The sequence below is a fragment of the Bos taurus genome, chromosome 13, assembly GCF_002263795.3.
Source record: "Bos taurus isolate L1 Dominette 01449 registration number 42190680 breed Hereford chromosome 13, ARS-UCD2.0, whole genome shotgun sequence".
Lineage (NCBI taxonomy): Eukaryota > Metazoa > Chordata > Mammalia > Artiodactyla > Bovidae > Bos > Bos taurus.
This window is the reverse complement of record NC_037340.1, coordinates 3,484,660-3,511,844: the sequence shown is the minus strand read 5'-3', so window position 1 is coordinate 3,511,844 and position 27,185 is coordinate 3,484,660. Positions and strand designations below refer to the sequence as shown.

At 45.0% G+C, this 27,185-nt stretch overlaps 1 protein-coding gene across 4 annotated transcripts in view; it reads right to left on the bottom strand.

Moving 5' to 3' along the window:
• Positions 1–27,185, bottom strand: part of SNAP25 (synaptosome associated protein 25) — an 83,815-nt gene that overhangs the window by 49,976 nt on the left and 6,654 nt on the right. The window contains exon 1 of one of the 4 annotated variants that reach the window (XM_059892742.1): positions 24,448–24,498. The gene's annotated coding sequence lies outside the window, so the exon portion shown is untranslated. 4 annotated transcript variants of the gene reach the window in all.

Here is a 27,185-nt window from a genome sequence, read left to right as displayed (position 1 = left end):
GGGAGGGGAGTTTGGGGGAGAATGGATACATGTATATGCATGGCTGAGTCCCTTTGCTGTTGACCTGAAACCATCACAACACTGTTCATTGGCTATATTCCAGTATAAAACAGAAAAATAAAAAAAGTTGGGCCCTTCTCCATAGGGGTCCCACAAGTTCTGGGCAGAAAGACACTTCTATACTGGTGACAGCAGGGAGAAAGGAGGTGGTCCTGGACTGATTCCTCCCAGGGGCCAACCCTGAGCCAAGAATCTGTGTACAAGACTCTCCTGGGGAAGAGTCTCAGCAGATACCTGGGAGAGAATAATAGAGGAAGTAGGCTGAAGAAGGGGAGGACATCACGCAAGACAGGCTCATTCTGCAGGGAGCCACAAAGTGTAAAACCAGCCTGAGATTATGTGCTGCCTTGAGGCCAGGGAGCTGGGCTTTCGGACTCCCACCCCAGTTAGTCATGGGCAAAAGCCTCTGCCTGGATGAAGGGCACGAAGACTCGGCAGGCATTTCTGAGACTCTGTCTAACTGAGGCGAGCTTTGCGGGGCTATACATGGGCAGCTCTTTGTATGGCAGGAGGCGGGGGCTGTCTGAGCAGCAGAAGCTGCGGACACTGTGTAAAAAGCTGGTGAAAGGGACCCAGGATCTCATGGCAGGCCCGCAGTGCCTGGGGGAGGAGCCTCTGGAGATGCATCTTCTAGCAGCCCTGGGCAGAGCAGTACTCCAAAACCAAGGAGAAGTCATCTGGCCTAAAGCAGGTGGGAAGCCATCTGTGGGCTCTGTGGGAGCATGAGGCACATCCTGCTTAGGGATCCCTGCCAGTCAGCGGGGGCAAAGCCTGGCCAGCTCACCCTGAAGCCTGCCTGCCTGGGCCCTGTGCAGTGTCAACACCTTCCCTCCAGTGCCGGGCTGTGCACGATCACCAGAACTTCCGTGTCATTAGACTGTATATGCAGCCATCAATGTGTGTTAGTAACACAAATATATACCTTTGTAGCTGTTACTGAATGACAGCCCAAAGGGAAATTGTTCTGCATATAAAAATGTCTTCAAGCCTCATCCTTCTGAGAAGGTCAACAATGCCCATCAGTTCTGCTGACACACCCAGGACCCTTGGCTGCCCAGCCACTCATGCAAAGGCTCTAATAATAAGGCAAGGGCCACTGAGCGCCGAGCATCTGCCCAGCCGTGTTGAGATGCAGGGTAATAACCAACTCTGTGAGGAGGGTGCTTGGAGCCAAGGAACAGAGGGATTGAGTGAAAGGCCCAGGGTTCCATAGCTGGAAAGTAGCAGAGTTGAGATCTGAAGCCAGAGAGTCTGAATCCAGAGTCTTTCCCCTTGACCACCGGGTTACACAGCCTTGGGGACCAATAGTTCCAAGAGCTGTGAGGAGCTCCAGGATGAGAAGAAGCCAGACTTCCGTCAGGATTTGGCCCAAGGCCTGGTGAGTTCTACTTAAGGGTTAGATCCAACTTGGGTGCTCATCTATTCTTCTCCTAGTCCACAGGTGAGAAGTGAGACGTAAGGTAAAGGGAGGTGCCGTGGTCAAGATGATGGAGTTCTTAGTACTCTTGGTGCCTCATTCTTGGCCTGTATTCTATCCACTTTATTATCTCATTCAGGCTCCTCAGCTATCCTGGAGTGGGTTGCCATTTCCTTCTCCAGGGGATCTTCCCGATCCAGGGATCAAACCCTGGTCTCCTGCATTGCAGGCAGATTCTTTACTGAGCCACCAGGGAAGCCCTTTCTTCCTTAGAAACAGTAACTAAAAACAGTGAACACTGACTAGTCCTCAATATAATATGTACTAGGTATTTTGCTAAGCATTCCACATGTATTATTTCCTTCAATCCTAGTTATATAGGAGGCTATTTTTAATCTTCATTTATTTTTTTCCATATAGAAAGCCTGAGCTTTAGGAAGGTTTAAATATTTTTGCCAGGGTCACACAACTGGCAAGTGACCAAAACCTAAATCTCTTTTATTCTAGAATCAGTTGTTTTAATTGGTGTTAATAAAAATTATCCAAAATTTGGAAATAAAGGAGAATGATCACATCCTTTTCTATCAGACTGGAGAATTGTCTAACATTATAGAGGAATGTTTCTTTGTTTGGCTTATTATTTTTTCTCTTTCTCTTTAACAGCTTTATTGAAGCATATTGATATAAAATATACGCACATATTTAAACTGTATTGTCACAGGTACATTGCCCATGAAACCAGCACCGTGATCAAGGTAATAACTATATCCATCACCCCCCAAATTTTCACTATTTCCTCTTAATTAGAGAACAGAATATCAAGTTAAATGGTACTTTATAGACAACTGAGCAAATGAGTTTTTTGTCCATAGAGATACAAATGGTTTCTCTTTAATAGAAAAGATAATCCCAAGTATGACAGTTTTATTGCCCTATAAGACATTAATCAGTTTCATACTTAACTGAAAGCATTTATTCTAACATCCTTTCCTGTTTATATAAATCTTTATTCCTCAAATGCTCTGTGAGTGTGTTTTCCTAGCCTACTGGTTCTCACTAATGACATAAAGGAACCTTTAGAATATACTTACTATGGGCTGAGAGGACAGTCATGCTTTAACTCTTTGGACACTACTGAGTTTGCACGTGTGATTTGAGAATGTGTCGATGTATCCCTATGTCTCCAGACAGTAAGTTAAGGCACCCATTTTCTTATCCACTTAAGTATGCTAGAACTCCAGATGGTTCTAGAAGGTCATGGAAACCATGGCAGAAACAAGGCTTACATTTGTATTTGGCGTGTGCTGGTGTAATAACCTGGCAGACACAAGAGTATTGAGAATGCATGCCTTGAGTCTCCAGGTTCCTCTTCTTTCCGTTTCTCCAGGTTTGAGATTTCTTTTTCTGGTAGCTGCACAAATACCTAAAAATTCCATAAATTCATTTTCTAGGAGGCAGGGATTACAGGCAAATGGGCTTTTCTGGGCCTACTGTTCAATTCACTAGAACCTCAAAGGGATGTGATGGGAAATGAAAGATTTCATGAATAACAAAATGGAAACAGAAAAGCCACCCAGGAAAAGGTTGGCCTGCTTTAATCACAAGTGCAAACATAGATCCTTTCAAATCGATTTACGTGTTCCTTTTTGGAGGTGGCAGCAGGTTTGTTTAACATTTTCCAAAGAATCTGTCTCGTGCTTATTAATCATTGCTCCCTCGGGAGCCAGCTTGATGAAAATGCTTACCTACTTTTACTGTAATCCTCCAAATCCCTGTGATTTTGCTTGCCGCAATATCAACCCTAGACTCGGCCCTGCCTTCTTTATTGGGCCAGCTTCTGCCCAGCCTTCAGAATTCAGTGCAGGTGGTATCTCCGGGAGGAGGCTGGTAGCCTGGGCCAAGGCCCCCTCGACTCCTGTGTGCCCCTGGGTGTCCTGTCCTCGTATTTCTCACTTCGTGTTACACTGGCCTCTTTATGTTACCGACCTCTCCACTACCCCCTCATGGGTCCTCAACAGCCACCCTTTGAGGGAGGCTAGCACACAGAAAACATCAAATGACTCATTTTGAGGACAAGGGTAAGAGCACACCCTTCCTTGTAACAGCTTTGGTTTGACCTGACTCTGGGCTCTCACACTTGAGCAGGCGCTCACACACCTTGTAACAGCTTTGGTTTGACCTGACTCTGGGCTCTCACACTTGAGCAGGCGCTCACACACCTTGTAACAACTTTGGTTTGACCTGACTCTGGGCTCTCACACTTGAGCAGGCACTCACACACCTTGTAACAGCTTTGGTTTGACCCGGCTCTGGGCTCTCACACTTGAGCAGGCGCTCACACACATGTTGCTCATTTCCTGCAGTTTTTTGGCAGTCTTCCTTTGACCATTGAAGGCAATATGTCCTTAATTAATGTATGTTAATATTTATTGGAGAATCCAATGAGCAGTTTAAGAAATCACACACACACATACACACACACATTATCTGACCTCTGTCATAGAAGGTGGAGGGAATATGAGAGACACAGAGGCCACTGCTGGCCATCAGGTGTCACTTCTGTAGGGCCTGACTAATGTGCCCAGACAATGTAGCCCCAGCCATATTTGCCAGGGATTCTGGTTCTAATGAAACCAGTTGGAAGGCCACCAAAGTTCCCAGAACATGAAATTATGACTGTACCTTGCACCCTTCTATTCACTTGGATTCAGCCAGCTCTTTCAGAATGCACCAGAACTAGCTCTATTTCCAAACAGTTTTTGTCATCATTGTTCAGTTGGTCTGTTGTACCTGATTCTTTGCAACGCCACGGACTGTAGCACACCAGGCTTCCCTGTCCTTCACTATCTCCCAGCGTTTGCTCAAACTCATATCCTTTTGAGTCGATGAGGCCACAGACTTTGGTTAAAAAATGTTTTAAAAATAAGTGGTTTTCTGAAGAAAGTGAGTTCCCAAATTAAGAAAATATCCTTTTAAAATGTAACTATAAAATCAGAGATCGCAAAAAGTTCTTGAAAGTTGAGGTCAGTTTCTTTTTTGCAGAAGGGTGTTGGCTAAAGTGGTGCTAGTTGGAGTGCGATCTAGGGCTGGCAGCATTGCAGCCCTAGGGGGCTCGCTGGGAATACAAATTCACGAGCCCCACCCCAGGGCAGCTGAACTGGAGTCTCTGAGCATGCAGCCCCCAAAATTACGTTTTCATAAGCTCTCGAGGTGATCCTGAGGGTCACTAGGTGAGCAAACTCAAAACTCTCCACAGATCAGTTGTCTTCCTTTGGGAGCAAATCAATCCATTCTACAGAGTTCTCAGAACACCAGAGCTTCTAAAAACGTAGCTGTCAAAATCACCAGGAGAGCTTGTTAAACACAAATTCCTGGGCTCCAACCACAGAGATTCTAGTCCAGTGAGTTTGGGGTGCTGCTTATGAACTTGCTGTCTCTCAGGCTGCCCAGTGGTTCTGCTGATCCCTGGAACACACTTTGAGTAGCAAGGGCAGACGTCCAGAAAGCCATGAGCTGATCATACATGGCTACAGAAGCCACCCTCCACGCAGTCAGCATGTAATGACGCCCTGGCAACCACAGGGAGGGTTTCGTTTCTTCCCCCGTAAGAAATCCAGTGAAACAAAAAACAGCACAGAAGGTGCTGGAGCAAGTTCCTTTCTGTAGCTTCAAAAGGCAAAACTTTTGTGCAATTTTTTTTTTCACCTCTTTTGATGAGGACAGTCCCTTAAATATCAGTAACCAGAGGCTGCTGGGAGTAGGGCTCATAACACTGTGCATCCCAGGGCTTCCCAGCTGAGCCCCTCTCCAGGGAAAGGAATAAATAAATGAATGAATGAATGAATAACTACAGAAATCACACACATATACACACACACACTATGTAACACTATATAACTAATAATGAATAACAACCTCCAATCTCACAGTAATGCCTGGTTATCCGAGAACTTGCATATATATAATAAATAATTATTTATAATTATTGCTTCTGGATTGTGAGATCATTGTTGACTTTCTTTTTTATACTTTTCTTTACATACTTTTTCTGCAATTAAAATTAATTGTTTTTATAACCAGAAGAAACACTATAAAAAATGATATGCATTAAAGGAGAGAAAGTGTTAACAACTGAATTGGATGAGGTGTTCGGTTGGCTGTGGAGTATTATATGGGTCCTCATGGGTCTCTTTATCCTTAGAGCCAAGCATATATTTATTGGCTTTTGTACATGTGTACACGTGTGTGAGTTTGCTCATTCCTATGTGGTCTATCATGAAGAAAAACACCTTAGGCCTCATTACCCATGGGCATGGGCTTCAGATGATGGATTAGACTGGGGTGACTTCTATACCTCCTTGTATCCATGCAGCCTCTAGGTGAACAAACCCAGGCTGGCCTAGTGGATTATAAGACAGACCATGTGAAACAGAGATAAGTCATCTCAGCTAAGACTACTCTAGACCAACTAGCATCCACCTGACCTAGCAACTGACCATAGAGTGAGCCCAACCACGAGCAGAGAAACTGCCCAACTGAACTCAACTCAAACTACTGACTTTGAATCATGAGCTAAATAAATGGTGTTGAAGCCACTACATTTGAGGGGGTTATTTGTTACCCAGCAAATGCTAACTGATATACTGGGTATACATCGAGTTTACTAAGTGCCATCATCCTATTCTTCTCTCCATACCCAGAAATCATTTTTGTTTATACCCTTCTATGTTAGGAGTTTTAAAGATAGTGGTACTATCAGGATGAGTAAGCAGCAGGCAGCAAGTAGAGCGGAAATAAAGTATGCTCAGAAGGCACGGCAGTAATGGAAGGTGCTGTCTTCACATCCTTAATAAAAGAAAATAGGCCAAGAGGAAAAAAAGAAGCCTGACTTAATATAAATTTTTCATATGGCATTTCAGGAACAACCAGCCATTCTATTCTTAACCTTTTCCTCTATTGAAGCTGAAATTTATTTCCAGTTAAACATCTAGCTTTGTCTGAAAGATAATACTGAAGTTGTGGGCCCGGACAGGAAGAATGAAGTTGGGAAAATAAAATGTGATACTCTCTGCAGCAACTCCGTTACCATTTATTTCCCTATCTGATAAGTGAAGAAAACGAGGAACAGGAAGATTACATAACTTCCGCCAGATCTGAGGCTGGAACACCCGCCATTTAACCCTTACGTTAGACGGCAGCCACATGCCAGGACAGTGCCTAGGATGTGGCAGATGGTCAGTAAATGCTGTGTGGCGCTGATCACGTGAGCCCTGATAGGATGTTGCACTTGGGCCTGGTGAGCAGCTTCTGGAGAATGAATATTTGTGATGGGTATTGATCGATTTGCCTCTTTTATCCCCACCTTTCTCTTTATAGGGACACTTTTAGCATATGCATTCTTTATGGGTTTCAAAGAGCCCATGAAATTCTTTATGGCTTAAAAAGTGGTGATTTGGTAGGAAGTTCAGGAGACTTGTCTGGAAAGTGAGTTTTCCTAGCACACGTACTTTTCACTCGGGTTCAGTGAGTGCTGTGGATGCCAGCTGGGGAACTGTGGAGATTCTGGGCATGGTGGGTGGGAAAAGCATCCCCCTAGACACACCTGCCATTGTCAAGGTGGTTTACCTCTTTTCTCTCTTCTCTATGGTTCAGCCAAACATTAAAATTTCCTGGGTCCAGTTGATCATGCAATCTTCACTAAAAACCTTGCAAGTATGAACTGATTTGCCTCTCAATAAATCGGTCAGTCATTTTCATCTCTTTTCTTCCACCTCCTGTGCCCACCCCACAAACACGGACAGATGTGCACAGAACACACGTCACATGCCCACCACCCATGTTTTTCTGTTCGTTTGTTTTTTGCTCTCAATCAGGAAAATTCAAGTAAGACTCTATTTGTGAAATATAACTGCTCAGAATCAGTTCAGAATCAACATGACCCTAGTGAAAGCCCTAGAATTCTGTGTTTTCCCAGCAGGCTTCAGAAAGAAGTGGAATCAACACAGTCAAGTATAAGATGAATTCCAATGAGCTCCACTAAATAATGCCAAACCTCGAGGATACTCATTACCTGGGCTGAAGGGCATGAAGCTTTGAAGTATCAGATGTAGGTAAAGACATGTTTAAAATTTCAGTCATGATGTGAATTAATATACTTCTATTCCTTGCCAAATTTGGAAGCAGAAAGATGATTTTACATGGGGACAAAAAAGGATAAGAGAAAAGACAGCTTATGATTTACATGTGCTTCTGAGGCTTCAAATAGGCTGCAGTGGTAAGTAAGCAAATAGACTTATTCATGAGTCTATTTAATTATAAATTCATTTAAAAATATGTACCAAGCACCAACTGAGTGGGAATTAGTGCCATGTGTGTGAATGATAAACAGGATAGTATTTCTGGCACCAAGAAGTTTGTAGCCGAGTCCAGGTGCAAGAACATGGATCTGGAGACATACTCAGGGTGAGGCCCTGGCAGTACTCAGAAACCCACCCTATCCAGGAAATAATACTTTTTTTAGACTCACAAATTTAAGAGAAAATTCATTCTCCTGAAACACAGCTAACCTAGGTTTTCACAATCAGAAGCTTCCTTTGTGTTAACCAAACTCTTGACATAAATATGAAAGACAGATTGACTTTCTTAAGTGTGCAAGACAGAGCACAAGTGTGTGTTGAATGGTCCAGAGTCTTTTATACTGACCACCAGTTTGAGTTATTGAAAGCAGTGTCCTCCCCTCTCCTAACATCTCCCTAACATCAAAGACCTGCTGAATTTTCCCAAGTGCATCTTCAAGAATTGAGAAAGCAGTAAGAAAGAGACTTCCTGTGTAAAGGATACTTAACATCACATGGCCTTGGAGAGAACCAAATCTTATCATACATCTCTGCTCTCCTTCCCCTATCTCACTCCCAACTTACTTTCCTGGTATAAGTTTACCCAAGATTTCACAGGTACACTTCCTGATGGAGTCCCCTTCCCCGACCAGGCCATGCCCCATTTTAAACAGTCTCATAACACTCCATACCTTTGACAGTACCATTTAAAATACTGTAGTGGTTATAAGCATGGACTCCAAAATCAGACCTCCTCACTTCAAATCCTGGCTCTGCCACTTTCTGGCCATGTCCTTTTAGGCAAGCTGTTTAACTTCACTGTGCCTCAGTTTTTCTTATCTGTAAAATGGGGTTAAGAGTAGTTCCTACCTCATAGGCTTTTTTTGAAGACCAAATGAGGTAATATTTATGAAAATGATTAGAACAGTGCCTGGCACTAGGTAAATGCTAAATAAGTGTTCATTTGATACATAAACAAAATGGAATGAATTGTTTAATACATTCCTTTCAAATATAAGTTCCAACTTATTGTTTTTCATCACTGAGACAAATTATTGTGGTACTAGATGTCCAATGCACATGGGTGGAGTAAGGAAGGCATTACTACTTCTATTATTACTATTATGGTTGGTACCTAACATTTATGGAATATTTGCTCTGTATCTGGCACTGTAGTCAAAATTTTATAGGCATTATCTGATGTAATCTTCACAATAAATCTTAGAAATAGATATTAATACTCTTTTTTAAGATGAGGAAACTGAGGCTCAGAGGTTACTAAACAGTTTGCCCAAGGTAACATAGCCAAGAAGTGCTGATTCAGTCCCAGGGGGTCTGAGGAGTATGCCAAGTCCTGGATCATTTGAGAAGTTTGCATAATAGTGACTGGGAACTAAGGCAAAGAGATGAGGTCAGTACGGTGGCTATGGAAGTGTGCCCCTCAGGTTCTTGCTGGTTGAGTGGGGTCTGGGTACTACACACACATACACACACCTTAAGGATGGGCTAGATTCAGTGCTGAGTTTCTAACATGAGTGTACGGAAAGGAAAAATAGTAACTCTGCAGGGAGAGACTTGACAAGCTCTGCCTTGGGCAAGTGGGCTTCCCCAGGGGCTTAGCAGTAAAGAATCCACCTGCAAAGCAGGAGATACAGGAGATGAGGGTTCAACTTTCCTGTGTCGGAAAAATCCCTTGGAGGAGGGCACGGCAACCCACTCCAGTACTCTTGCCTGGAAAGTCCCATAGACTGAGGAGCCTGGTGGGCTGTAGTCCATGGCGTCGCAAAGAGTCAGAGACGACTGAAATGACCGAGCACGCGTGCATGCGCCTTTGGCAAGTCCCGGAGTAGACCTCTCCAGTGATACTACATGGATTTACTGTCCCTCCTGACAGGAGGTGGTGAGTAGGACACTTCACTTCTGCCATATTCTTTCCAAAAACCCGTAACTCATGTCTAATGCTAAGAGCAACAGCACACAAACCCAGATTGGGGGACATTCTACCAGGTACAGGGCAATGCTCCTCAAGACTACCAAGGTTTATAAAAATCAAAGAAAGATGGAGAGACCACCACAGATCGGAGGACATGGGGGAGACATACAACTAAGTGCAATGTGGTACCAGGATTAGATCCTGAACCAGGAAAAGAGCATTAATGAAAAAGCTGGTAGGATCCAAATAAAATCCGGAATTCCATAAATAGTAATGTCAGTTTCTTAGTTGTGACAAATGTACCATGTGTCAAATGTAAAATGTGAAAATGTAAGGTGTTAACAGTGGGAGAAACTGGATGGGCAGTGTAACATCCTTGTGATTTGTCTGTAGACCTAAAATTATTCCTAAGTAAAAAGTTTATTTTAAAATGCTTCCAGAAATTGTGACTTGATTGCTCTAAGATATGGCCTGAGCTTTGGAATTTTTATAAGAGCCATTGGAATTCTGATCTGCAGACAAGTTTTGGATACCACTGATCCACACTTTTAGGAGTTGAGCAGTAAAGCTACTTCCTTTTAGGTAAAGTCAAAGGGGCAGCTGCCTTAAGGTGACTCTACACCTGAGCTACTGCTTCCTTCTCTGTGATCTCAGTTCAGTCATCCGGTCATGTCCGACCCCATGGACTGCAGCACGCCAGGCTTCCCTGTCCATCACCAACTCCTGGAGTTTACTCAAACTCATGTCCATTAAGTCAGTGATACCATCCAACCATCTCATCCTCTGTTGTCCCTTTCTCCTCCCGCCTTTAATCTTTTCCAGCATCAGGGTCTTTTCCAGTGAGTCAGTTCTTCACATCAGGTGGCCAAAGCATTGGAGTTTCAGCTTCAGCATCAGTCCTTCCAATGAATATTCAGGACTTATTTCCTTTAGCAGGGACTGGTTGGATCTCCTTGCAGTCCAAGGGACTCTCAAGAGTCTTCTCCAACACCACAGTTCAAAAGCATCAATTCTTTGGCGCTCAGCTCTCTTTATAGTCCAACTTTCTCATCCATACAGGACTACTGGAAAAACCAAAGTAATGTCTCTGTTTTTTAATATGCTGTCTAGGTTGGTCATAACTTTTCTTTCAAGGAGCAAGTGTCTTTTAATTCCATGGCTGCAATCACCATCTGATTTTGGAGCCCCCCAAAATAAAGTCTGTCACTGTTTCCATTGTTTTCCCATCTATTTGCCATGAACTAATGGATGCCATGATCCTAGTTTTCGGAATGTTGAGCTTTAAGCCAACTTTTTCACTCTCCTCTTTCACTTTCATCAAGAGGCTCTTTAGTTCTTCTTCGCTTTCTGCCATAAGGGTGGTATCATCTGCATATCTGAGGTTATTGACATTTCTCCTGGCAATCTTGATTCCAGCTTGTCCTCCATCCAGCCCAGCATTTCCCATGATGTATACTACGTATAAGTTAAATAAGCAGGGTGACAATATACAGCTTTGACGTACTCCTTTCCTGATTTGGAACCAGTCTGTTGTTCCATGTCCAGTTCTAACTGTTGCTTCCTACAGATTTCTCAAGAGGCAGGTCAGGTGTACTGGTTAGGTGGGCCTAATCATAATTATGCTGGCTAAATGGGTATTCAGACCTCCCTTTGTAGAACCAAACTAAAATGGAGTTGCTATTGTCAGGGACGAAATCAAGATGGTCAATATAGGCATGCAAAGGAAACATAAGTGAGCCTTACAGGACTTTACGGCTCTTCTCAGAAATCAGCAGAGGACACCAGCCAATCCCCAAACTCTAGTTCTGTTCCCATTAGCTCTAGATTTCCTTGTGATCCTGACTCAGCTGCCCTGACCCAAATAAGAACGATCACTGGGCAATCAATCAGCTGAAAAAGCCAAATAGCTTCTGTATCGATCCCATAAATCCCTCAGCCTGTGAGCAACTTAGAATTCTTTGCTCCTGGAGTCTTGAGCTTTCCAGTTCACAGGTCAAAAGCCTTGCAATAAACTCATCCTTCTGCTTTGTTTTATTCTGAGGGTAGAGCTTGTTTTATGACATCATCCAGCATGCCAGAAATTTATTCCTGAGGAGTTGAGTGAATGGAACATCTGGGGATCAATTAAGTGCCTAGTGAGAGTTGACTATTTACAGGCTTTTTTGAAGAGAACCTGTGGACAATGAGAAGTTCCTCCTGTAACAGACCTCCCATATTAGCTCACTTAATTTATTTATATTTGGTTCCAATGTTTTCAGGGCACTTTATGGCCTAGTCACCTCACTCCCTCACTCAGGTGAGTTGTGGCTACCCTAAGGGATGCTGGAGGTGCCCTGCCTAGATCCCAATTACTCTGTACTGGAAGGTGTACCAGTTCCCCAGAGGTCAAGCTTGCTGTGCTTACAGGTTACACCTGAGACTTGCCCTGAGCCCTGCCCCTGGCTCATGGGCCACCCCACCCTGAGATGCCTGGGAGTCCAGGCTGCCCAGTGACTGGCTGAACGGAGCTACCTCCTTGCCTCAAGGCAGGATGAACTGTGATGCCACATGCCCTCCGGAGCTCAGGACCAGGCTAAGGCTAGTCCCCGGCTGAGATGGCATCCTTGCTGGGCTCTTTCCCCTTCTCTGTCTTGCTCTCCTCACACTCTTACAGGCTGACCTGAGAATCCTTCCTCATCAAATCACTTGCACTTGAGTTCTGTTACAACCAGGGAACCAGACTTCTATCTGCCTGCATCCCGCTCCAAGTGGTGACTGGGGGACAGTAGTTAGGGTCCTCCCACCCCAATGATCCTCACTGGCCACCATCTGTGTCTCCCTGGGCACCCCTAGTATGGCTCTCATGCGGTCTCAATTTCTCCATCCACAGCCACAGTCAGGAGACGCAGTTGCCTCCTACTGGGCTCCCTATTTCTGCTCTTGTTTCACCTCAATCCAGAATGATGCTGGAAAAAGATAAAGCCACTCTGAGGAACCCTCCAGAGGTTTCCAGTGCTCTTCCACCAAAAGCTGGACCCTCCTCAAGGCCCAGTGGTCCTCGAGGACCTGGCACTTCCCAACCCCGCCTCATCCCACATCACTTCCTTCTCCACCAGCTTTGATCCCTTGCTGCTGAAAACACCAGCCTGGCTCCTGCCTCAGGGCTCTGAACCACTATCCTGAAACACGCCCCCACCAGGGCTGGCACCTCCGCCTCTGGGGCTGGACTGCCATCCGCCCTCAGAGAGGCCCACCCTGACCAGTCTCATTTCCACTTCACCCTCTCTGAATCTGCTTAGCCCCTGTGTCATCCGAGACCGTTTTTGGTCTGCCAGCTTGTTGGATGCCTGCCTCTTCCTGCTAAAACGTATCTCCCTGCCGATCTTGCCCGACTGTTGGCCCTGTTCGCCTAGAGGAGCACTGGGCACGTAACAGATGCTCAGGAAGTGCACGGAAGGAGGGGAGCTGAGGCGCCGGTGCTTGGTGCTCCAACGCCGCGTCGAGGGGATCTAAGCCCACTGACGACCTCCGGGGCCCAGGAGGCGTCACCAGACAGCCTATAAATCACAGAAAAAGAGGCCACCCTTGCGCGGCGATGGCACTCCTCTGTCAGACTGGCCCCTCGAGGTCTGTTCCAGTCCCCATCTCTCTGGCCACGCCCTCACTGCTCTTCCTGGCTCGGGGCGCCCCAGCTTTGGTGGGACTCATGTACCGAGGGCCCACAGCCCTCACAGCCCCTCTCGAGCAGGGTGAGCGGCCCCAGATCTTTTGCTCAGCTCCACGGAAGCTCAGTGAGGCCAAGGGGCGTCCTCCCCACCCCCAACAGCAGAGGCGTCTCCACAGCTCGCACCAGGGACCCCGGCTCCTGCCGTGACTGCTGGCCCCACACTGAGACTGAAGCCTTTGCATCAGTCCCCAGGGCTGCTAACGGCGAACACTGAAAGGCATTCCTCCAGAGCCCCCTGCCTTCTCTTCCAGGGCTCCACAGGCCTTGCCTCTTCTGGAACAATGACTGTGGACTGAGGCAATCAAGGTCAGAAAAGTGCATGGGGGCCCCAACTCGGGCTGGAAGGCAGGCTGCAAATAACCAAATTACCCAGTTCAGAGCGAGACCGAGCTGCTGAGATAGGGTCGTTTGGGAGGCCACTGATGGATTTGGGTCTGGGTGTCCTCAGGAGAGGAGCCTGTGGACAGTTGAAGGGCTATAGGAAACGGAACTGGCCTTTCCCCAGTGTGGGGGCAGGATTCTAAGACAACACTCAAGGGACTTCCCTGGTGGCACAGCGGTTAAGACTTCGCCTTCCAATGCAGGGGGTATGGATTTGATTGCTTGTTGGGGAGCTAAGATTCTACATGCCTTATTGCCAAAAAGCCAAAACATAAAACACAAGTGATATTATAACAAATTCATTAAAAACTTTAAAAATGGTCCACATCAGGGAAAAAAAAAAGACAGTGCTGAAGATTCCACCATAAGCTCTGTGTGTAATCCCCCCGTTGGGCACTGGGTGTGGGCATCTGTGACTGTGACAGGATAACACATAACCCAGTGGCTAGGTTATGTCAAATGGAAGAGGTAAAGGGACTCTGCAGAGGTAGTTAAGGTTCTTAATTAGTTGATTTTGAGATCATCTAGGGGGTGGGCCTGACCTAATCAGGGGAAAGTCCTTAGAACAGGGAGCTGGTTGGCCCTTCCTGAAGAAATTCTCCCACTGGCCTTGAAGAAGTAGACTGCAGCTTTCTGAAAGGGCCTGCGAGGGGGCTTGCAAGGAACTGAGAATGGCTCCTGGTGGCTGGCCAGCCAGGGAACGAAGCCTCAGTCCTATGAATCCTGCCAACCACCCAAATATGCCTGGGAGAGGCCCTCAGGAGGTGCAGCCAGCTGACCCTGGACAGCAGCCAGTGAGGCCCCAGGCAGAGATCCCAGCTACCCAGTGCCCAGACCCAGAACCCATGGGACCGTGAGATGCTCTATGCCACCCTGTGCCCAGACCCAGGACCCACGGGACCGTGAGATGCTCTATGCCACCCAGTGCCTAGACCCAGGACCCACGGGGCCGTGAGGTGTTCTATGCTACTCAGAGCCCAGACCCAGGACCCACAGGACTGTGAGATGCTCTACGCCACCCAGCACCCAGACCCAGAACCCACAGGACTGTGGGATGCTCTATGCCACCCAGCGCCCAGACCCAGGGCCCATGGGACCGTGAGATGCTCTATGCCACCCAGCGCCCAGACCCAGGACCCACGGGACCATGAGATGCTCTATGCCACCCAGCACCCAGACCCAGGACCCACAAGACTGTGAGACATTCTATGCTACCCAGTGCCCAGACCCAGGACCCATGGGACCGTGAGGTGTTCTATGCTACCCAGCACCCAGACCCAGGACCCATGGAACCATGAGGTATTCTATGCTACCTCGCGCCCAGACCCAGGACCCATGGGACAGTGAGATGTTCTATGCTACCCAGCGCCCAGACCCAGGACCCACAGAACCATGAGATGCTTTATGCCACCCAGCGCCCAGACCCAGGACCCAGGAGACCATGAGACATTCTATGCCACTCAGGGCCCAGACCCAGGACCCATGGGGCCGTGAGGTGCTCTATGCCACAAGGTTGCGGTAATAGTGTTATGCAGCAATAGACAAGAACTACACCTGGGTTTTAGAGAGGCCGCTATGGGTTTGCAGGCTACCTCCCCCAGACCAGAGGGCTTCTGCCCCCTCTTGTCTCCCTCCACACCTCTACTTAGGAAAGGCTCACAGGTACTGCAGCGTAGCATGGAAGCTCTACTCATAACAAAAGTCCCAAAGTGTCCTTACTTGTGAGTGAGGGGGTTGAATCGAAGGCTTCTCAACATTTTCTCCAGTTCAACGTTCCATGATTCTACGATGGAACCCCATCCCTGGGGCACCACATTGAGTGGTTCAGAAGCAACTAGAGCTGGTGTCTTAGATGGGATTCAAACTAGGCCTGAATGACCCAAGGTGCCCTAGCTTTTATCTCCATATCTCCATTAAAGCACTTTAGAGTATGTCATTTAAATGGGTTCCGTGAACCCATGGCATGAAATTTACATTCATTGATCTATACCAGGGCATTTTTCCATCAGAGACCCTCCCTCCCCCCAGTTTGGGTTCTTTCAAGGCCAACTTTATCTTGTTTTTGTCCGGTGAGGGGTGGAGAGTTTCAGCCACTCACCAATACTGGCTTCAGAGCAGCACTGATGTTCTATCAATAATGTTTTCCAAAATGACAGGAAGGCCCCCATGAAGTCAGATATACGGGTTCTAAAATGGAGTTGTGCACCATCATTATGCACCCCACATGCTCCCCTTCCTATTTTTTTTTTTTTGCCACCTGGAGGCTGACGTTCTGTGCCGACTGCTGCAGAATCCTTCCTGGGACTGCGAGAGCTGCCACCTCCCTCCCACTCCCTGGCTGGCAAGCTGGAGAGAATTATTCCCTCTCTCGGTCCTCACCCCATGCCATTTTATTTTTTAAATGTTAACAACGATAAAGTGGGACTTACATTTTGGTTTGGTGCTTAAAAACAAACCGTTTGATTCTGTCTGCTAGGGGCCCATGGGTGCAATCAGCCTTAAGATCACAAGATGCCACAGAGATATGGTTCTCTGACTCCTTCAGTAGGAAACCAGGAGCAGCAGGACCAGACAAAGCGCCTGACAGATGCTGGATGGGGGAGCACAGATGACGGGTGGGTGTGGGCTGGAGAATGTTTAAGGATCCAGAGATTCAAAGATGTAGTGAGCTTAGAGAGAGTGGTCACAGTACCCAGGGTAGGGGGGCCTGGGAGATGAGAGGGACAGCCCACTGCCCTCAGAGAGGGGTTACCGTGAATAGAGCTTAGACTTGAAGATAGGCCTGGTTGAGAATGTTAGTTCTGCCATTTTCAAGCCAAGAGACTAAGGTAACTTACTTACCTTAAATTACTTACTAAACCTCAGTTTTATCAACTGTTAAATGAGACTAGTAATACCTTGTAGGTTATCATGGGAATCAAATGAGATGATGTATGCAAAAACCTTAGCTTAGTGACTAGCACAGAGATGCTGAATAAATGGTACCCAGTTGGAGTGCAGTGAATACATGTTGAATAAATGAAGGGTTGTAATATCTATGTGCCAAAGCTGGAGACAGCTGTGACGCTTGGGGTGTCTGGAGATGACAGTTTGCAAAACTGTAGCAGTCATTCTTGATTCTCTGCCTATATCACCTCGGTACTCTCCTCTCCCTTATATTCTAAGAGCATGTATGACAAGCACCTATGTGCCTTCGGGGATTTCTGCCTTCTTGGGAGTAAGCTTGGCATCTCGCAGGGCTGGGTGCAAGTGGCATTTAGCCACTTAAGGATGAGAGTTGGTATATAAGTACCCCCAGATTCCATGCCCTTCATGTGGGGCAATTCAGGCATATTGTACGCTCCCTCTGAGAGAGGTCCTGCCGGGACTGAACCCCTGCAGGCGGCACTCTGCTCTCTGATGCCCCTTGTGTTGGCTTCCTTCCCATTTGAGCTAGCCTCCCTGCACACCACCCTGCTTCCTAGGATCACCTCCCAAATAGAGTGCTGCATCCTTCTCCCAGGCTCTGCTTCTAGGAGGACACTACCTAAGAGAGCATTCCGATGAAAACATTTAGAAGCCTTTGCATTTTCCTTTTTCTTTCTTTTTTTTTTTTTCCCACTTTGGGGATTCAGTAAACTAAAGCTGCTGCAAGACTGAACAAGTGGACAGCTCTTCTGCCTGGGGTCTTATCCTCAGGAGCCTGTCATCTGCCATCTGAAGTGGTTTGAAAAAATGAACAGCCAGGTTTCAGGATACTCTTTGGAAGTGCGTGACTAGAAAGTGGGGTGAGCCAGATGTCCCCTGCTTATCTGCAGAAGAGCTAAGATGAAGTTTCTGGTGGGGCTGCTGCGAGGTCCTGATGCAGGTATCTGGCTTGTTTTCCGTGAAGCAGCAGCACCGCTGAAAAGCTTTCAGGGTTTTTCCACTGCCTCCTCCCTCGGGTTCTCATTTCCAAAGCCCTCATTGGATAGTGGGTTGGCTGAGGGCGGCTTCTACCGTTATGGGGAGCTTTTGCAATTAGAGGACAAAGCGGGGTTTTCTTATACAGAGGAGACTTCTGGAAGGACAAAGAAAAAACTTCAAATACAAATTCATTGAGACAAGCCCGAGTGAAATTTCAGGTAAAGGAACATCATCACAAAACAGTAAGAAACTGATGTTTTTCTCCAGTTGGAGCAAAGAAATGCTTACTCATCCTCAATGTTTAGAGCAGAAAATTTTCCCTTTGCCTTCTGAATTGACTAGACATCTGGATCTATGATTTCTTGGCCACCTTGGAGAGATTCAGTAAAAGATTACAGGTGCCTTCCTGACTCAAGGATATCCAAGCTTAGGCCAAGGGCTCCAACTCTAGCTGAGGAAGGGACCGAGGCCTACAGGGTGACAGGGTCATAATCATGCATGCCCAAGTTCCCTGCTTTGTGGAAATTAGTGGAAGCCCCTAGATGGACAGGCAGAGCCTCGAGCCCAGCCTGCGGTGGTGGAGGGGTTTCTGTGACTTATGCTCCCAAGATTGGTGGGGGCTGTGGTTGATAATTTTATAAAAATGGCTGAAATAATTCCCCTCTGGGTATTTACAATCTTGGGTGGCCCCTCCCCCACTCACTGTATGTTTGGCCACGTGACTTACTTTGGCCAATGGGACGATAATGAACGTGGCCTCAATGGACTTGGAAATGCGAAACATGGCGGCCTGCCCGCTCATGCTGTTTTTGGATGATATGTGGTCCAGTCACTCCTATTGCCCCAGCCAAGAGCCAGGACCCACCACCATTCACAGAAGTGAGGACATCATGGACCAACAGGACTCCAGCCAATCTACTAGCTGAATAAGAAACCACCCAGGTTTCCCACAGACCCGTAAGTGATCAGAAATGGTTGCTGTTTCAAACTACTAAGTTTTAAGGTAAACTGTTTCATAACAAAGACTAATGGCTTCAGGGTCTCCCGGCTGTCACTGGTACCTAGATGGCATGTAGACTCCCCTTGCTCCCTCCATCAGCCTCCTCCCACCCCACCACCGGGAGGGCTCAAACCCTAATGAGCTGCCAGTAGAAATCTTAGGACGTTTTCATATTACTTTACAGTGGTTGAAAATATCTCAGAATATTATATTCTCAGCACCACTTTGAAATTATGGTAGTTATTGGACCAAACATTGTTACTTAATACTTAAATACTTAAAAGATTATGTATTGCTATCCCACAATTTAAATATTTTGATAGCTATACTTTAGTTGATTCCCTATGAAATCCTAAGTATTTCATCTTATACATTAAAACATATCACCCTGCAAAGGGATCCAAAGACTTCCTTAGATTGATTGCCAGGAGGATCAGTGGGGGAAAAAAAAAGCTAACTCTATTCAGATTAAAAGTCAAAAACAAACTTGGTTGGCCTATTTAATACAACCAATCTAGTCTCCAAATACTGACATCACCTATGAAGACTAGGAAAAGATAACCCAGGAAACTTCTAGATGTATCTGATTCTGGCAGGATCATAGAATCACCAAGAAAATCACTACTTTTAGGTAGTGGAAACAAACTCAAATGCCCTTACAGGCTGGCAAAATAATAGATGTGTGAATTGAAGCAGGTATATAAAGACATTTAGTGCTAGGCTCTGTGGCAAATTGAAACAGAAATACTGTGTTAAGGCACTCAGATTTAAAGTGTTTGCAAACTCAGCATTGGCCCAATAAAGCAAGCCTGTGGACAGTATTAAGCCTAGGGTCATTAGCTTGTTAACCATGGATTAAAAGCAAAACCAGCCATCTGATCAGTCCTTTTCCTTGAGCTGGCACTGTCGTCAACTTATGTAGGTAGCTGATGTTTCCCAGGACAGTCAAATTTCTGATGCCTCAGTTTGCATAGCCACAAAATGGTTACTTTTAAAATAACTTTCCTTTCGAGAGCTGTCATGAAGTTAAAAAATTAGGTCATATCACGGGAAGCAATTTGTGGAAAAAAAAAAAAAAAAAGTCTTTAAATATTGGTTTTGGCTTGGTTTAGTTTAGCCACTAAGTCATGTCTGCCTCTTGCGACCCCATGGACCGTAGCTTGCTAGGCTTCTCTGTCTATGGGGTTCTCCAGATTTGGTAAGTGACCTGATAAACATTAAGTCTGTGCATGTAGGAGACACTGCGGCTTATCATACCAACCCTGAACCTGGTTCTCCCCTCAACTGCATTGTGTGGTTCCAGCACATAAAACATAATCTTGCATGATGTTCACACCCACAATCAACTGATATAAGCTGGGCACCTGGCCCAAGCTGCACCAGCCAGAGCTGTTCTGAGGGCTTTTAACATGGGCAGTAGACAATAGAGGGCCGTCCGTTTTCAATAGTGGATGTGCAGGGAGCACAAACTAGGCATCCATGTTTCTGGTATATGGAGGGAGGAACTGACTTTTTAAGGAGAGAAAGTGCAGTCAGTGTACAGAAGGAAGCACTGACACGAGGCAGCAGGAGAACCTTGGAGGTGCTTAAACACTAGGTTTGGGTTGTTCCTGAATTCCAGCAACCTCTCTGTCCTTCTCATGGTTTGGCTGTTCAACATTTACTCAGATTCTTTGAGCAACCATTCATCTCCATTTTTGCCTAAATAATTTATATTTGGGTTTTTCTGTTATGTGCAAAACCCGAATAGACACAAGCAATATAGCCAATCATTTTAGGATGCTCTACCTGGCAGCTCAGAATCAAAATGTTCCTCAAATGCTTTTATAAATGTTGGGTCACCATTTGAAGCCTGAGATCTCTGAGGGGAACAGCAGATTGAGACATCTCCTGAGTGGAGAGGAAATTTGGAAGAGCTGAGGCAGGACTGGCAAGGAAGAACAGGACCGGAGAGGAGCACTGAACTGTGAGTTAGGAGTCCTGCTTAATGCTCACCCTGTGGCCTGGTAAATAATTTAGCTCTGAGCCTGGTCATTTGTTATTATTATTATTTTTTAAATGCCATTTGTACATTCTGCCATAGCTCAAACCTACGGTTCTATGTGAGCTGAGGACAGAAATCACACAGATCCTGATGTGAGCTGTCAGGATCCTTTTTCTAAGGACAGTTGGTGCTCTGATCCAGAGCAGAAAACAAAACATGCAGGATGAGTGGAAAAGGTCAGACTCCCTTCTTGCACCAGCTGCAGTTTACTGAAGCGCCCAAAGCAAAGGCATGGAGAAGTGCTTTATTCTTTGCACAGTGGGTACTGTTTCCTCTCTGGTATCCTTCAGAGGCTGCAGGCTGGAACTGCAGAAAGAAGGGGCTACTCTGTCATTTGGTGAGATGTTAAATTTTTCTAAGTTTGGGGAGGAAGAATCTAAGAGCCAGAGATTGTCGCAGGGGGGAAAAGATAACAAAGGAGCCCTACGTTCCCCACCCATGACCCCTGTCTTCATTCTGTGGACATTTGTCTTCCTCATCCTTCAAACTCATTCTGATGGGCAACAGCATCCATATATTATTAACTACGTCAGAAGAGTGAGTGGACATTTCTAACCAGAGGCCCAGGACAGGACTTCTCTCTCCAAATACCTAGGCACAGCTTTTGTGTGGCAGAGAACAGGGGAAATGCCTCATCCTCATCAGACCCCATTCAAGATCAGGGTGAAAACTTGAAGGACCTACTAAAGGCTATTGGTTCTCAAACTGCAGCATGTACCAGAATCACTTGGAAGTGATGAAACAGGAAGGTTCTTGCCCCATCCCTAAAGTTTCAGACTTAGTGGGACGGGATGGGGCCTGAGAGCTGCATTTCTAACAAACTCGGGGGACACTGATGTAGCTGGTACAGAGATGACAGTTTGAGAGCCAATGTTCCAGAGTAAAGAGCAAGGACTGTGGAGGGTCAGCAGTATTGTGCTTGGGATCTGAAAACTCAAGTTTCCTCTCTTATTAGCTGTGTGGAAGGAGCATCCATTCTCTGCCTCTCAGACTTGTTAATTCCTCCCTCGTCCCTTAAAATGGGAACCTTCACTCTTTGGGAAGATAGTTTCCACCATTCCTTCCACTCCTTTCTTTATTTGCTCTTCCAACACCCAACTTAAGTGCTTTGTAAGATGGGAAACAGGCAGTGAGCAAGTAGAGCCCAGTCCTCCATTTGGCTTTTTCTTTTTCTTATCCACAGAGAGGTTACATTTTCTGCTCCTCCAAGCTGCAAATCTTCTGAGGGCATGTTCTGCATCTTGGGAGGGATAAGGGGGAAGCCAGGACCCAAGATATTCTTGCTGTGCCTGAGTACACTTATCTCTGAAGCCCTTCCTCCTTTTGTGGGTCTCAATTTGCAAGAATTCCCCTAAAATGTAAGGTCGCTGCTGCATAGAGAATTGCTTTGGGAGCATTTTCCAACTTTGGAGGGAAATCATTCTGTGAATGCAGGCTGGAGCATACATTTTGCAGTTCACATGACTTGTTCTATTATATATTTGATTTTATATTTATTGGTTTTCATGAATAAAGGTAAAGGTTTTGATGAGGTGACACATGTAGGAATCTTGTACCTGGAGCTGGCTGCAAGAGAGTCTGTGTTTGTACCTCTCTGCCTATATATTATGTGCATATACAAAAACACACATGCCCACGTACAATATTTAATAAGGAGCCCAATGGTCCCCAACAAAAACATTAACACTCAATACAAAATGAAGCCAACAGATGTAGCTTCAGCAACAGTTCACTAACTTACAGCAAATTTTTTTCTTAAGCTAAAGCAGAGCAGGGAATTTTGCATATCATCTCTAACTCCTCAAGGGCCGTAACACTTAAGGCCTTAAGCAAGAGGGGACCAGTGCTTTGATAAAGCATAGCCCAAGTTTCTTCATTTCCAAAAGCTATCCTGAGACTCGCAAAGCCATTCCCAGAGCAGAGGTGCTATTCAAAAGCATTTGAAAAATCCTTGCACAAATAGAAAAACCAAAGACTGTTGACACGTTTTTCCATTTTATCATGCATGCTGCTGAAGATAAAAGAATAATGTGGTGGTGTGACCTGTTGTTTCCGTAAGCAACATCCACACTACAAAGAGGAAGAGAAGCACATGGCCTTTATGTGACCTGCGATAAAGCACACTGGACGTCTGGCGCCGCAAACGGTGGACAGTGGAACATGATGACACCAGTTCCTTCTTTCCCTGGGGCAGGTAAAAATATTCCACAAGCTCAGCATCACATAGCATCACAAGACGCATGCAAGGCTGCCACTGCTTTCTTCACACAGATGTGAAAACTGAGGCTCAGTCTAAGCTGGGCAAGTTGGTCAGGGTGATATAACTGAAGCGGCAGGGATGGGCTGGGTATGCAGCCCTCTGACACTTGATTCAGCGCTCAAGGAGTTTCTCCAGGTAGCACACATCACCATATCTCACCTGAACTTTTTCGTCCAGAGGACAGAATTCTTCAGACTTTGCTGACTCATGTTCTGTACATCAGAGCACATTTTCTAAAAGAAGATCTCAACGTATTGTGTGCGACTCATGAGAAAATTTATGAGGTGGTAGGGAAAAGCATGGGCTTTGCAGTCAGAGAGACAGAAATTCCAAAGGCTTTTAAGGTTGCCATGGAAATTAAATGAGATAACGTATGCCAAGGTCTAGCACAGCGTACTGTGGGCACGCAACAAGTCTGGTGGCCAACAAGTGGTGCCTTCACTCAGCTGGGGAAAGTAGGGCACAGAGTAACCGCTCAGTGGTTTTAGACTTGTTTCAAGAGAAGGACTGGCAGGGGTGGGGGAGGGGGATGCAAAATTCAACGCTCCATTGGTAATGGCTTTTTCTTAGCGATTGTTGTTGTTTAGTTGCTAAGTCATGTCCAACTGTCTTGCAACCCCATGGACTATAGCCTGCTGGGTTTCTCAGTCCACGGGATTTTCCAGGCACGAATACTGGAGTGGGTTGCCATTTCCTTCTCCAGGGGGTCTTCCCGACCTAGAGATCAAACCTGAGTCTTGCATTGGCAGGTGGATGATAAATGGGACTAATTTACCACATCATGTCTCAGTTTAGTTTTCTCTCCTAGGCAAGAGGACACTGGATGTTTGAAAGGACAAGTTAGAAATTATCGTGTTTGGAGGACATTTTCTCAGAAGTTAACTCAACATGGAGAGTTCGTATATACCAGGCCACCACTCCATCACAGAAGCAAGCAAAATACGTGGCCTCAACAACAAGAGTGAGCTGAAGCCACCAGTCTGTCTCCATTGACTATATGTCTCAGGAAACATGCGAAGAGAGGCAGCAAAAATATCAAAAATATCCTTTCTATCCTAATGAAAAGTAAAGAATTTTAACAGCTTATATATCTTAAACAGCTTGGCTTTATATGTGAAACTGGCCTAAATCACTCATAGGCAATATTCTTCATTCTTCAGTGGTTTTTCATATCTGAATATAAACCTACTTTTAGTAAGGTTTTTCTTGAGATTCTTCTGATTCTTCATTAGCATTTTAACTCTTGACTCATAGGTGATAAAACAGCAGGTCAGAAAAATTAATTATTGGCCAAACTTTGGCAGCTAGTTGGGATGAACAAACGTAATTCTTTAGGACATAATTTTATTCCAACATTTAGGGTGAATCTGTATTTCTGAGTTGTTCTGATCATAATATCTGATCAATAAAAGAAGAAATTACTTACAGTGGTAGAATTCGCTGCAAAGGGGTAGTTGGCATTCCCATTCACTCATTCTTTTCCTGTATACCTGGTGTGTGACAGGAATTGTTACAAGTGCTGAGGATTCAAAGATGGTTAAGACACTGCTCTTGGTCTCAAAGACCTTTATAGTCCGTTAGGGTAGAGAAATTCACAAGTACATAATTACAAAGCAATGTGATAAATCTTATAAGGAAGATGGGAGCATTGCTTATTGGTAAGGAGAGGTAGATTCTGAAAAGCAAGAGCTGGGAGATCATTACATTCTTCTGTTTGTTCCTGAATCTTTGAAACTTATTTAAGGGAGTTTTCAGAGGAGGGGAGTGGATTGGCTTGGGAGGTACTGTCACCTAAAAGATGTTGCTGTTTTTCTCAGTCACTCTATTCTTGCTTTGTGCCATGAATTTTATAGTTGGGACTAGGTTTTCTGACCTAGAAAATACTATGTTTCTTGAAGCCTGACCTATTCTCTCCATGAGTGGTGGGGAATGGTCTATATAGGGAGAGATTGGGGTGCTGTAATATAACAGGAATATAAAGGAAATTTAGTGATATCCTAATTTGTTGCCACACAAATAGAGACAAATTTGCACACAGGAATATCTTAGATATTTCCTAAGTTCCTAGATGGCTAAGGATGATTCTTAATTTACATTTTGCTTATGATGGCAACCTTTCCATGGACACTGATCACTGAGTAGAAACCTTCAATCAGTTGCATATTTTGGACAGAGAGCCAAATATTTTTCTAAGTTGGGTTCATGTCCTTGAGTCTAAAAGGGAGTCTATGTGAAATGTGTCTTCTAAAAGAAAAATACATCAAGAATGGATGCCCAGCAAAAATACACTGAAAGCAGAATCATGTATGTTTTATTCACTGCTCTATCTTCACTAACCAGTACTGCTTTCCTGGGACAAGACAGACGTTCAATAAGTATCTGTTGAATTAATTAGTGAAGAGTGCTATAATGACAGCTTATTTATGTTTGAGGAGGGAATAGAGGGATAGTCACTTTGAAACTGGAAAAAGTTCATATATTCAGCAATTTCTCAAGCATAAATCAGGAATACTATCTTGCTTTCTAGTATCATAATGAAGTTATAATGGACTGTCCTATGAAAATGAAAAAATTCACTCGATAGAACTATTGCATACTGAAATCTTTTGCCAGTGTTCTTCCTAGCAGACTTACTGGCATTTATTTCCCTCTACTTTCTGTTTATGCTGCAGTGTGATTTGCCTCTAACTGGCTGTCAGACCAACCTCAGTGAAATTTAAGAAATATACTGCTTCACAATTTGTCAGTCACTATTCTTTGAAACTGTACAGAACATGAATAAAAGAGATCAGCAATTTGGCTTGAGATTCTCTGTGGAAAGGGAATTCTGTTCAACTTGCAGGACTCTCTAAGCTTCACTGAGAGATTTCTCTAGAATAGGGATGAGGCAGGAGCCCAGGGAAACTCTGGCCTCTGGGGGCAGCTGAGAGGCTTTTGTTTTCTTACACGTCGTCAGTAAAGAACAGAAACCACTCACTCAAGCCTGTAGGCATAAAAAATCATCTCTCAAGTTCAAAATCTATAAGTAGGGTCATTTGTATATAGAAAATGATGGAGAAACTGGGACAAGATAGGCATTTTGTTGAACCTAGAACCATTCTAGAAGAAAAACAACCTTTTCTTCAAGTATGAAATGGACAATTTTGGAAAATGAGGTGAGCGGACAGAAAGTGCAGTCTCAATTTAAGATATGAGAATTAGCCATTTCTGGGTAATATAACACAACAGTTACTCAGTTGTGTCTGACTCTTGCTAACCCATGGACTGTAGCTCACCAGACTCCTCTGTCCTGGATGAGGTAACAATTCCAGGCAACAATACTGGAGTGGGTGGCCATTCCCTTCTCCAGGGGATCTTCTCAACCTAGGGATCAAACCTGGGTCTCCCACAATGCAGGCAGATTTTTAGTCTAGCCACCAGGGAAGCCCCTTTCGGTAATAGGAACCAAATAAAATCAGTAACAAAAACCCAACAATAGAATAAAAGATAAGTAAGTTGTTTTAATTTTCCCTTCACAGGGATTATACTTCAGCTTGTTTTACTAACTAAGAGGATCAAATTTATTTTTCAAAACCACAGAAAGCAATTCACAAACCTAGCGCAGCTGTCATTCAGCACCAATCCAGTCTGAGCATTGTTAATTCACTTTGAGTTCCTCCAGAATGGTGGTTAAGCGTTTAAAAGGAAGCACTAACACTTCAATAGGATTTTCCCCCATCTCTTTTTGGGGATACAGATTTGTTCTTCTTATTAGTTAATCACTGCTGAAACTAACCTCTGTGAGTCAGCAGTAAGAAAATCAGTTAGCATCTCCTCATGCTTTACTTTGATGGAAAGATGCTGAAGTCTGCAGTAAGAATGAGGTTATAGCAACAAGGGGAACAAGGCTTTTCTGGAACTTGTGAATTTAATCCCCACGTGACTATGAATTTAATTAACATATATTGTACCGCCAGCTGTAACCTCTGAACTTTAAATCTCATAGCCTTTAAAGCTTCCTTCTCTCCTAGTCCCTCATCCTTGAAACTTTTTTGTAATGTTATTTCACCACCTTCTCCCCATCCTCCAAATGTTATTAGTTTTTGAGCTGGCTACTTAAATCATGTAATTCAGTTCATATGAAAATGTTGCTTTTTAAGTACTTATGATCTCACAGACTCTATA